Source organism: Pogoniulus pusillus, chromosome 10, assembly GCF_015220805.1.
Source record: "Pogoniulus pusillus isolate bPogPus1 chromosome 10, bPogPus1.pri, whole genome shotgun sequence".
NCBI classification, from domain to species: domain Eukaryota; kingdom Metazoa; phylum Chordata; class Aves; order Piciformes; family Lybiidae; genus Pogoniulus; species Pogoniulus pusillus.
In genome coordinates, this window is record NC_087273.1 from 15766400 (window position 1) to 15779900 (window position 13501).

Sequence of the window (13501 nt, forward strand, 5' to 3'; positions counted from 1 at the left end):
TCTTTGAGGTCCCTTCCCACCTAAACCATTCTGTGATTCTATGATTCTGTGGTTCTATCCAAGGTAGGAGTTTTAGCTGTTCAACCAGTTATGTATTTCAAGTCATTCAGTTAGCTGGTGATTGGCTGACTGTCTGTCTGTCTGTCTGTCTATCTAGCATTCTGTCCTAGTGGACTCAGCTCCAATTTACATATAGAACTGTTTCTACAGTAACTGATACACTTCAAAGGAGGAAATAGCAGATTAATAATAAGAAAGAACAACAAGCTAGGTGGCATAGCAAAATCAGTGACAGAACAAGAGGACACAGCCACAAGCTGCACCAGGGCAGGTTTAGGCTAGATGTTGGAAAGAAGTTTTTCACGGCAAGAGTGATTGGATTGGAATGGGCTGCCTGGGAAGGTGATAGTCACCACTTCTGGAGGTGTTTAAGAGGAGACTGGATGAGGCACTTAGTGCCATGGTCTAGTTAATTAGAAGGTGTTAGGTGATAGGTTGGACTCAATGATCTTGAAGGTCTTTTCCAACCTGGTTAATTCTGTGTGATCCTGTGAAGGGGTAGTGTGAGAACATTATACAATTTCATTGAGAATCTTTTCAGAATGCCAGGGCCTGGGTAAAGAATCCGTGGGTGCCATACACGACTTGAGGAAATACTTGTGTTGTGTGGGATGGTGATCGGTTTAGAGGAGGAAACAGAGACCAAGTGAACCAAATGTAAATACAGTGGTTAGAATGAGGAATAACCATTGCATTGAAATGCTGTTTGAAGAAAACAGTTGTCTTGATTTTCATGGGGAATATTTTTCAGGTGAGGGATGGAAGTTTTTTTGAGAGGATGGACAGGTATCAGACTGCCTTAGCCACCTTTCTGAGAATGGGTGATGCCTGGAGGCTGAATTACCGAAAGGATTTTTTATTACTATTTTTATATTTTTTAAATGTATCCATTGTAATTTTCACACTGACTCACTGCATTTCCAAAGGTGCTTCTTACACATTATTGTTTAATTTTTTTTGTTTTAATGTCAGACATTGAAAGCTCTAAATTCCATTCCAGTATAAATTGGACTTAATGGTCTCAAAGGTCTTTTCCAACCTGATTAATTCTGTGATTCTATCAAAACAAACCTGTATAAATCCAGGGTGATTTGGTGAAGCAAAATAGTTGGTTTTTACTAGTAAGGAGACACAATTAAAGGAAGACAAGGGAAAAAAAAGAGATTGAATTTATCATTATAAATTAAATTCTACTCCAGACAAGTTTTATTCTGTGGTGCTTTAGTTGAGGATGATCATGTTCATTCAACTTTTCTCCAAGAGCATTTGGCACTTAGTTGAACAGTTTACTGCACACTTCATGTTTATTTTCCATTATATTTGCATTGTTAGAAAGAATAGCATTGGCATTAAAGTCTCATAGGATCACAGGATCTTAGGGGTTGGAAGAGAACTCCAGAAATCATCTCCTGCCAGAGCAGGACCATAGAATTTAGTGCAGGTTGCACAGGAACATATACAGACAGGGCTGGAAAGTCTCCAGAGAAGGAGACTCCATGACCTTTCTGGGCAGCCTGTTCCAGTGCTCTGTCACCTTTATAGTCCAGAAGTTCCTCCTCATGTTGAGGTTGAACTTCCTGTGCTGTACTTTATACTCATTGCCCCTTGTCCTATCACAGGGCACAACTGAGAGGAGTTTATCCCCTCCCTCTCGATCCCCAGCCCTCAGGTATTTACAAACATTGATTAGATCCCCTCTAAGTCTTCTCTTCACCAGACCAAATAGCCAAATAGTGTTTTTCATGAGGACTTACCTGTGCTGTGATTTCCGGTGTTGAAGCTGCCCTGTTCTTCATTGGATGCATGGAGAAGATTTGGGATGTTTAGCTGTATCCCATCAGACACAGATTTATATGTCCGAGTCTCTTTCTATGCGAAACCTGTTCAAGTTCTAAGGACGCAGTGTTAAACGGTGCCCATAAAGAGTGGTTCCACTTTGGCATATGTCAACATAAAAGAAAGTTTAATTGGATTTCTTTTCTGACCTTTTCCCAGGGATGTTATTGCACTCTTAAACTTCGGAGTCACTATGGTTATAATTGCTGGAAGGGGCGAGTGATGCTTTAGTACTGATATTCTTTTTGCTTGTAAGGTCTAATATAGCTCTGTTGGGTTTTAGTTAAACCTTTCTATTATGCTGTCTAAGCAGAACACTTAGTGTGCTGCTCTGTAAGACACCGATAGACATTTATCAGAAAATAGAAGAGAATGGAATAAAAGCAATGAATAACACCTGTCAGAAACGCCACCTGTCCTGTTTACTTCATGAACACACTGTCCAGAATCCCTAAAATGTGATTTGTCTCTTAGGAAACCCCAAGAATCCTTTATTTCTTTGGATTCTCTGTCAAATGCCCATAGATCTCCTTTGTATTCGTGAGGCTGTCTCATCTCAGTGAACAGGTGCTATGGAGAAAAGATTGCAGTAATGTGGGCATCCGCTTCTGACACTTGACTTTGTATGACATTGTTATTTTGTGAACATGAGTTATTTTGTCAAGAAGCTGATGGAAGTTCAGCCTTTAAAATGTTTAGTCAAATTTACCTTTTTTAAAATTTTATTTTTAAATTGTTGGGGAGGGGAAATTAATTGACATGAGATGATATTTTCCAAAATGACTCTTGTGTATTACTGTTGCTATTCAGAACTCTGCCACCCCTGACCACTAATTTTAATAATATTTTGGTTCTTACACGGTCATGGAAACATTCTGTGGATAATATCTACATCTAATATAACCTGTAAAATATATAAACATTAATTGAACTGGAAGAGACTATTCCTGTGGTCAGATTCCACTTGCCCAGTAGCTGGGCTCAAGCTCTTCCTGCTCTATGGCAGAAGGCAACAGAGAATTACAAAGAGGCATTGAAGCATCTACTCACAGATTATTATTATTATTGCCCACTCACAGGGCTTGGCCACAGTCCAGACAGTGCCCAAATGCTTTCAGGGGACTCTGTCTTGTTGGACGTTGAGGCTTGAGTCTTCCCAGCTTCTGGGGAAAGGATGCAGATGATCTCTGGCCTGTTCTCCTGGCTACTTCTGGACTATCTGTGTATATGTCAAGGGATTCTAAGCAGGACCTTCAGATGCAGAGGCAGATGTTGTGCAGTCTCAGCACGGTGTCACGCTGGCCACACAGGCCCATTGCATGCAGACGTACAGGGTCTGCTCCTGGTAACTGGTGGCAGTGGAGTTTAGCAGGCAGCAATAAGGCAGTGTGCAAGAGCAGCAGGGCTGGGCACAGCAGAGAGAACAGGCAAAGAGCAGGGAAGCAAAGCAGGGAAGCCAAAGCAGGTTGTTCACCTGCCTATCTCCTTTTATCAATGTGGGCTAAGATTAATTGCCCTTTGGACACAAGAACGTCCAATCAGGATGGCAGTTAGCCAAACCAGACCATATTAGGCAAAGACTCAGGCTCACTTTTCCCTAATTTGGGCAAAGCACAGGCCTTGCACTAGGCAGGAACAAGCTAATTGTGTGTACCTTACACCACAGGACCCTGGGCAGGTCAGTCTCAGTGGCTCCAGGTTCTTTTGTGTCCGGATCCTGTGCTTGCCTCTCTGGTGGAGCAGAAAAGCATGCCTGGGCAAGGCAGGACATGTATAAGCCTATTTTGGGCCTATCAGGCCTACCACAACATTAATACAGATTAGCCTTCTAAGAAACATACACAACACTGACAGTTGTTCTTGTCTGGCCTCCTAAATTGCAGTGATGATACATACCCTCAGTACTTTCTGAAATTAGTTTATCACAACTGTATTGTTACCTCAGTGTCTATGTTCTTGATTTTTTTTTTTTCCAGGAAACTATAAACATAACTCATAATAAGTATCTTTCACTTGAAGCTACTTCAAAATTTACCCAATCTGTTTCCATTTCTGCCTCATTAATTTTTGGCATATGTTTTAAAAATCTATTGTCAAAAATATATTGGGCCCTAGGGGGCTATTACCCATTTTCTTCTCTATTTCCCTAATGTTGGCAGGCTCCCATAAAATTTTCAGTGTGAGTTTTGAGTAGCTGATAGAAAATAAGATTTAGAAGCAATAGATAATTAATAGACAAATTGTCCATTATCAGCATACAGCTTGCTCTGTTAATTTCTTACTTTGTTCATGTTGAATGGGGAGTCTGCCCTCTTAAATTTAGTATTTATAACTTGGATCGTTTGGGTATCTTAATTATTTCATAATAATTTGCTAACTTTGTCTTTAGGAAAGACATGTTTATAAATATTAGTAACTGTTTTGTGCTTTCTTCTCAAGCCTCATTGGAATGACATTGAGTTTTTATCTGAATGGAGGAAAAAGTGTGATGATAAAGAGATAATTCCATCTTCTGCATGCATATGCGGATTTGCATCTTCTTTGTAATGCTGCTTTTGATTTTTCCATGTTGGAAAAATACAGCAATTTAACATAGTCATGCTTTCAAATGTTTAAAAAATCATTTATCATTGGCTAAAATTAAAAGTATGTTGAGAACAGCGCTTCCCTTCATATACGCGCTGTGTTAAGTTAGGTCTTTCTGTTTTGCTTTTAATATTAGAAGAGACATGTTCAGCCAAATGTCCTTGAGTGCCAGAGAAAACAAAGTTTGTGTTCTGCTGTTTAAGTGTCTAGAACTACAGGGAGGCAGTTTGGGAGGTCTATACAACCTGGGCTAGCTTGCCAGAATGATGCCAAAACTATTGCAGCACTCTTCTGATTCCTGTTGGGTAACATGTGCCTGCCATTTCTGCTTCTTTGCCCACTTCACTGTGCTTTCTTCATAGAATCATAGAATCAACCAGGTTGGAAGAGACCTCCAAGATCATGCAGTCCAACCTATCACCCAGCCCATCCAGTCAACTAGATCATGGCACTAAGTGCCTCACCCAGTCTTTTCTTGTATGCTTCCAGGTGCGGTGACTCCACCACCTCCCTGGGCAGCCCATTCCAAATCATTCTCTCTGTGAAGAGCTGCTTCCTAACATCCAGCCTATATCTTCTCCTACAGCCAACAAATTAAAGATGTTATCAAGCAGATTGACAGTAGCTGGTTATGATATGCTACAGGAGGAATTCTAGGATGAGTATTCAACCTCATGGTTTTAGAATACCAACCAGTGCACATTCAGAATGAGAGAGAATCTCTCATATATAGAGAGAATCTGCTTGCATTGTGGTCTGCTAAAGGGGTTGTCTAGTAGCAGTGATTCTTGCGCTGAAATCCTGTGGCTTCTGGCTGATCATCAGGATTCTGGACAAGTTCTGATGGACTTTACAGACAGTTTAAAATCTTTTGTTGATCAATTAATTTTGAACAAGTTATTAGTTTAGTCATATAATTGCATGTTGTCTTGTCCAACATTCTGTGTTCACGACAGTTCCAAAAAGTCTCTGCCTAGTGGTTTTGGTTTTTTTTTTTTATATATATAAAAGGAGGTAAGGTAGGTGAATTTAGAAATATTAATTTGTTGAAAGGAAGTGTGTGGATTTTAGGAGAGTTTTGTCAAAGTGTTTCTGTTGTGCAGGGAAGAAATTGTCTCATAAAGAGCCATCTGCCATCTGTGTATAGGTGTGTGCCAGTGTACATGCAGCTTTTATAATGGACTGCTACGTTGTTCCAGTGCATCCCAGTGAGTGGCCTGCTTTTGCTTTTTTCAGGTGAAGGATGTGTACCTGCTTGTTTCAAAGCTCAGGTGGACTGCAGCAAGCAGCTGTGGTGGGAGGCTTCTTTCTTAAGTTGTCCTCCTGGAGGTTGATCCCAAATAGATTGTAATCTTAATAACAGTGTTAATGTCCTTCAGATGCAACAGAGTCGATAAAGCAGGGATTTTGGTGGCACATGTAGTAACCTGGTATATAATGGGTAGTTTGTTGTTACATTCATTATCCCTTTCAGTCAGGAGTTGAAGAAAGCCTTCTACTGAGAGCAGATTTTAGAATCTTGCACTGTTATTTCTTACCTACATGCAGTAACCTTTTTGTTAAAACAAATGTCTGTGTCACTTCTGGCAAGTCCGGAAGGCTGGGTGCCACATTTGATTTAAGCTGTTTCTGGGTCGAGTTGTAGTTTGCTAGAGTTACAAGAACTTTTCCCGACGTGCTATGAAACAAGGGCATTACATCTCGTTTCTTCAGTGTGCTCTGATCTTCTGAGAGAAATGGATCACTCTGGACCTTGTCCTGCACTCATTGGAATAGTGCTTCTGCTGTCTTTAAATGGTGTGACCCGTGACCCTAGTTACAGAGTCTCATTCTTTCTTTCAAGAACTTCTTTTCATTCCAGTCACTTTTAGCTCTTCATTTCTTGTATTTTAGTGGAGGGGCACAGCTGACTGATTTGGTGTAATACATGACCTCCTGCCCTCTGGGAAGTCAGTGAATTCTTCATTGGTGAGGCTTTTCTAAGAAATATTTTCAGGGCTCATTTTAAATCTAAATTTGATTCTGTTAGCAGTCGTCTCTGTGTGACAGTTTCATTTACTTCACATCCTAATCTGTCAGGTAACATGGCATCTCCTGCTGCCCCTAAATTCACAGCATTCATTTATTAGCTTTACACTGCAACAAATGCAAAAATAGGTTCACCTTAGCTCTGAACCTTGCCAGTACATTTCAGCCTCTGCACAGCTACTGATGGTCTGGGGTGATAATGCTCTTTTAGAGGTCTGTTATGTCTGGAAGTAATTATCATTTAGTGATCCAAGAACAATTTGGTTAAAATGTTCTCAGATATTTAAAATAATCTCTCTTTGTGCCTGCATAATGTCATTTGCATGAAAACAACACCTGCATGTCTTTGAGAGCACTTTTGCAGAGTTGAAACAGCATTCTTCCTATGCCGCGTTGTAAACATTCAGTGATGCAGCCATGAGTACAGGAGATATGACCTCTCCAATTCTTCAGGCATCTTACTAAAGCACCAATTATGACTTGTATTGATAGATATTAAGTATTTTATGAAGGAATCAAATTGCAAAATTGATCAGCTATTTCTTAATGACCTATTTTCTGTTGATGGCAGGGGGGTGTTGTGGTTTTTGGGGAATGAGCAATATACTAATTTTTCTTTCAGGATGAAATAACTTGGTTTTGCCTTTTGTTTTGCCTTTTGTCTTTCCTTTTGTCTCTCCTCTCCTCCCTTTCCCTTTCCCTTTCCCTTTCCCTTTCCCTTTCCCTTTCCCTTTCCCTTTCCCTTTCCCTTTCCCTTTCCCTTTCCCTTTCCCCTTCCCTTTTGCTTTTCCCTTTCCCTTTTCCTCCCCTCCCTTCCCCTCCGCTCCCCTTCCCTTCCCTTCCCTTTCCCTTCCCCTTCTCTTCCGCTTCCCTTGCCCTTTCCCTTTTCCATTCCCTTTCCCTTTCCCCTTCCCTTCTTTCTTTCCCCATCTGCTTTCCTCAGGTTGTACAAAGATGCACTGTTTCTAAAACACAGAACTGCTTTAAGTGAGCTGTGTGAATTGGTTCCCTGGTTGTTGCACATCACTCTGATGTTTTGCAAGTTGAAATGGGTGTATTTGGTGGAAGATGTGCTGCATCTCAAGAGATCAGCCCCTCTGCTAGGTTGGATGAGAATGTGAGGTGTTTAAACTCTGCTTCAAAAAGCAGTTCAATGGATTGTGTAAATATTTTCTCTTTTCAAAGACAGGAGATGAAATCACAGGAGAGGTAAATTTCCTGCTGTTATGCATTAAGCCATTAGTTGACTGGGACAAAAGTAAAATGTCTTTAATCCCAACTGGTGGTCCTAGTGACTATGCCACTGCCTTGTTTTGTAGCATGAAGCGGAAGAATCGTACTGCAGATTTCTGTTTGGAACACAAGTTGGCTAAATAAGCAATCATACATTTTCAAAACCCCTTGCCCTTCATTTCACTGAGATCTTGACTAATGAGTTGTACAAGTCATTGGAAAACAGTGATTAATATTGGTAACAGTTTGGCTGCTTAAACCTGAGACACTCAGATGCCCTTTAGCAATGCAGATGGTGGAAACTATTTTGAAAGTAATATTTCTATAATTAAATCACTTTAAATTTATTGTTTATTCCTTGCCAACATTGTGTATGGTTCCAAAGACAACAGAATTTAATGATGCATCTGTAGAAATTTTGGTTTTACAGCCCAGTAGAATAACATAGTTGCACTCAGTGATGAAATGCAACTGCTTCCATCATTGGTTTCACTATGCCAGACCCTACTGAGGATTTGGCACTGTTGTTCTTGCCTTGTAGCTGTTTGTTTGGGATTAGGAAGAGTTTTGGAATCGCTCGTGGCATTTACAGGGATGATAAAAGTAGCTTTTAGAAAGAAACTCACAGTCTTCTTTATCAGTGGCACATCATCTCCTGTTGCCACCTGTCTTGGGATGCAAGTATTTTAGTTGTTGGTTTATTTGCATGTGTGTCTGTTTGGTGGTTGGTCTGGAGGCTATTTTTCTACAAGCTCACATTGTGTGAAAGCATTCCTGGTACCTGGCTGAGGTATGTGTATGCTGATGTGCAGCTTGGTTTCTTTTCCCTGAAATTTCTTTTGCAAACAGGAACTGAACACTTAACCATCTTGTGTATTACATCTGTTTTTTCTGCAAAGTAAAAATAGACCCCCTTGGATGGACTGATACCAACTAAATTTGTTTTAAGAACAGGATAATATTTTTTTTAATTAGAATCATAGAATCATAGAATCAATGAGGTTGAAAGAGACCTCCAAGATCATCCAGTCCAACCTATCGCCCAGCCCTAGCCAGTCAACTCGACCATGGCACTAAGTGCCTCATCCAGTCTTTTCTTGGACACTTCCAGAGACGGTGCCTCCACCACCTCCCTGGGCAGCCCATTCCAATGCCAATCACTCTCTCTGTGAAGAACTTCCTCCTAACATCCAGCCTATGCTTCCCCCGGCACAACTTGAGACTGTGTCCCCTTGTTCTGTTGCTGGTTATGCAGTAGTATGCTAAAAGCATAGAAAGTTAAAACAATAGAAACTCTTTCATGTATGCTGGATTTTATACAGGCTGTTACACTCTTCTTGATATTCAGGCACTTATGAGTTGCAAGTAGGAGTCTTGATTGAGGGTTTAGACTTGATAACATAGCCAACTTTGAAGCCATTTAATTTTTTAATTTCAGAACAAGTTTTGATTCTGTGAGAGCCATAGCTGTCTCCTTTATCTCAAAAGCAGCTACAGTAGCAGAGGCTCAAGTACTTAGATCTTCTTCCTGTAGGCTGATTTGGAGAGCTGATTTGCTTGAAAATTATTCTCCTTTTTTTTTTTTTTTTTTTTTTTTTTTTTTTTTTTTTTTTGGTGTGTGTGGGGAGGTCAGTTTTTCAGCTGGATCTGTCTCAATGGATGTGTAGACTAGCATGACAAAAGGGCATCTATGTGGAGTATGAGAGAAGAACTCTCTTGCTTTAGCTGCCAGTGCCTGACCATGTTTATGGAGGAGATAATCAAGAGGAGCGTGGCCAGCAGGTTAAGTGAGGTGATTCTTCCCCTTTACTCTACTCTCCTGAGACCCCATCTGGAGTGCTGTATACATTTCTGGAGTCCCCAACACAAGAAGGACATGGAACTGTTGGAACAAGTCTGGAGGAGACCACAAAGATGCTCAGAGGGCTGGGGGAGCTCTGCAATGAGGACAGGCTGAGAGAGTTGGGGCTCTGCAGCCTGGAAAAGAGAAGGCGAAGGAGAAAAGGAGAAGAGAAGGAGATCTTGGAGTAGCCTTCCAGTATCTGAAAGGGGCTACAGGGAGGCTGGGGAGGGACTATTGACAAGGTCTTGCAATGACAGGAAGAGGAGTAATGGGTTTAAACTGCCAAAGGGGAGAATTAAACTGGATGTTAGGAAAAATTTCTTTCCAGTGAGGATGGTGAGACACTGGCACAGGTTGACCAGGGAGGTTGTGGAGGCTCCCTCCATGGAGGTGTTCAGGTTGGATTAGGCCTTGAGAGACCTGTTCTAGTGGGAGGTGTCCCTGTCTATGGTGGGAGGTTGGAACTCGATGATTTTTGAGGTTCCTTCCAACCTAAACCATTCTATGATTCTGTAATGTCAAATCAGTTCTCTGCAGTGCTTTTAAGACACAACAGAGTACTGGAAGCTGCATTTTCCTACAGTGACAAACTGTTGAGAGTTTTTTACTTTCCATGGAGCTTTGCTTTGCCACCTCTTTATTTTTTCTAAATATAAAATCTAAATCCTGCCATTAGTAGAGTGATTATTGTGGCATTTAAGAGCCTAGAAATGTGAGCATTCTGCTCATGCTTACAGCTGTTACTGGTAAATGGAAATACTAAATGCTAATATACTCTGAAAATTTTGCTTTGGTGGCAAAAAAATGTCAGGCTATACCATTTTCATACTTTATGCGTGCATTGAAAATTAATAATCAGTTATGGATATTAATTTCTGTATAATTTTTCATATTATATTAAAATTTTTGGGGAAATTCCCCAAGATTCTTTGGATTTTCGCTCGACAGGAAGTAGTTACACAAAGGGTATTTATGAATACAGAATTAAACAGTTTAAACAATCAGAACTTGGAAAAGAGGAACATGAGAACAGGAAAATTCTAACTGTGCTTATGGAGTCCAGCATATGTACACATGATGCTTTGGTCCCTGAGTGAGTTTCTTGTACAAAGACTGTTCCAAAACTCACAATAATGATTTCAGGCTAAAATATAAAACATTCCAGGCAGAGGGGAGGAGAGAACTGAGTTGCTGCTGCTGAGCTAGTGCAAGGTGCAAACAGGTGGCTGCAGTGATTCCCAGTTAACAAGCCACAATTGGGGTGTGGCTGCCAGTGGAGGGTCAGTGCAAAAAGGCAGAAAGGTGGTTTCTAAATCACCCCCCATTAAATACATCATTTTGAAAGTGAAACTGGCCAACAAGCACTAGCATCATTGTTCTGGCCTGTGAATTCAGAGTTTCGTGCCTGGTGTGACCACACAGGCATGTTGAGGGGCAGCACAAGACACCTTTCACATGGTGCTAAGCCCTTTGCCCTCAAGCCTTTACTGGGGTCAAACCCTTCATTGTTTGCTCTTTCTATTCAACTTCCTGGACCTGCAACAGGAGGAGGAGAGCAAGGGTTAAATGGGCCTGGCAGGATTTATGCCCTACCAGGTCAGTGTGTGTAATGTGGTAAACTCCTAATTTAATATAATAAAAACATTGTAATTGAAAGTTATTATTCTTGCCTTGCTTTAGACTACATGCATGAATATAGTGGTGTGGGTGGCAAATGTATAATCTGTTGTGTTGTGTATGGGGAAGTCATTAAAGCTATGGATAGGAAAACCACATCATTCTACTTTCCCACTGTTTTTAGAGTCATGTGTCTGCATTAGGGAGATGATAATATGTAAATTAAGACTGCTCTGTATCTATGTGTCCTGGGTCAACACAGCCCACTCTCATGAGCCACCCTCTCTCCCCGCACAGATGTGAGGAAAAGTAACACACACACCAAAAAAATTCTGGCCCGAGATAAAGAGTTTTGCTGGAAATGATGGAAAGCACAATGACCTTTAGCCTATTTGCAGAAAAGACAGCAAAATTGCAGAAGCAGCAGCAGAAGTCAGTGATCCTCCCACCAACCCACAGCTCACACAGCAGAAAAGACCAACACTCCAAACCTGGAAACCAGAAGTATCAGCTGGAGCAGGAAGCCTTTCATGCTACAGCCTGAACTTCAAGCCCCACGATACTTTGCCCCAGCCAGCACTTCAATTTTGAAGCTGGCATGATGGCAGCATGGTATTGGATGTCATCATCAGATTCAGTTCAACCCATGACAGTGTGTTAGTCACATGGTAGTTATGTCCTCCAGCTGTCTGTGAGTGTTGTGTGATGCCTGAAAGTGTCCTGCCAGAAACTTTAGAAGATGTCCAAAGTTACCCAAGGCCTCAGCAGATGAAGTAGAAATACAGTTCTGTTTGCCAGCTCTCTCGTCTAGACCATGTCTCTGACAAGAGCAGTAGACTCAAGCACATTGTTGAACTATAGTAGAACAAGGAAGTGATTAAAGAAATGAGGCATGGCAGTGTCTCTCTTGCAACTTAGACTAAATATGAAATGGACATATAAATGGAAATAAGATGGATTTCACGTTGTTTATCTCAGAGAAAGCTAACTTGCATCTCGATGGAAATTAATGTGAATATTAAAAACCATATATAAATAATGAATTTACTCTCAGCATCTAGTCCAGAGGCAGCTACTTTGTCCCAGGCCTCCTAGCACTTCAAGTTACATACATTCTTCTGTTAATCCAGTTGGGTTTCCATGAGTGTCCGTGAAGCCTTCAACAGCAAATGTTATGGACAGTAAGAACAAATTTATTGCATTTTTCCAGCTACCCACTAGCTGGTGGACATTATTCTACTTTGACCAAAAAAGTGTTTAATTTTCTCCTTTTTCTCTGGATTCTAGTGTCCTTTGCCCTGAGGATTGTGGACTACCACAACCACTTGTTTTGCTTATCGTTGTAATTCTACCAAACAGTGAAGGAAATCAAAGGAAGTCCCCAATACTTCTGCTTTTTGTCTTTAAATAACAAATATGCTTGTGTCAATTTACATGGATTTCACATTACAGTAGTAGTACTACTTACATTTGCCTAGTTTATGTCCTAATGGGAGGATTGATAATGCTAGTGAAAACTGCTTAATTTTATAATACACAAATCAAGTGACATGAGGGTGGTGCTAATTGAGCATGATGAATACTGATGTGTTCAAAATCAACATGGGTTTGAATGTAGCATAAAAATTGACATGTGCCTATCTCCAGAAATGATAGGCACATGCCTACCTCCAGAAGTCTCTTTACTCGAAGTAGCTGAGCATTGCTTAACAAAATCTGTTTGCAGTTTTCTAAGTAAGTGTCAGATTTGGCAACCTTTTCACTGATAGTTATTCTTCTGTCTCAGGGGGAGATAATTAAGTCTTACTGTTTAGGAAACACCTACTACTTTTTCATCATCAGTTTGTTTTTACAGAGTTGTACATTACTTTAATGCCACAGTTTCCAGTAGTTTTTGGGTTTCAGTAATAATCACTTCTGAAATCATGCCATATGGTGTGAAAGCACAATGTTTAAAGGAAGAATAGCAGCTTACATAGGACATGATGTTCTCTGTAGAGCAGAAGATAATGCTCTTGAACTGCACTGTCAGAATCTGTTTTCTGTTTTTTCCCCTCTTTTTTTATATTTTTAAATCTTTTTTCCTCCTTTCTCCCCCTCCTTTTTTTTCTTCTTTTTTCCCCCCTTTTTCTTTTTTTCTCTCTCTTTTTTTCCCCTCTCTTTTTGTTTTGTTGTTTTTTTTTTTTCCAGGCAGACAAGCAATAGAATAAATGGCCGATGAAGCTTCTGCCATTTGTTTCTCCATTAGTGCTAAATTGGTACCTGCTGTTGCCAGTGAAGTACAAGGTAAGGAGAGCC

At 40.6% G+C, this 13501-nt stretch overlaps 1 long non-coding RNA gene across 1 annotated transcript; it reads left to right on the forward strand.

Moving 5' to 3' along the window:
- Positions 1–10931: 10931 nt before the first annotated feature.
- Positions 10932–11933, forward strand: LOC135179001 (uncharacterized). The gene is made up of 2 exons (XR_010303839.1): positions 10932–11182; positions 11602–11933. It is a non-coding gene; the product is annotated as an uncharacterized LOC135179001 (long non-coding RNA).
- Positions 11934–13501: the final 1568 nt, after the last annotated feature.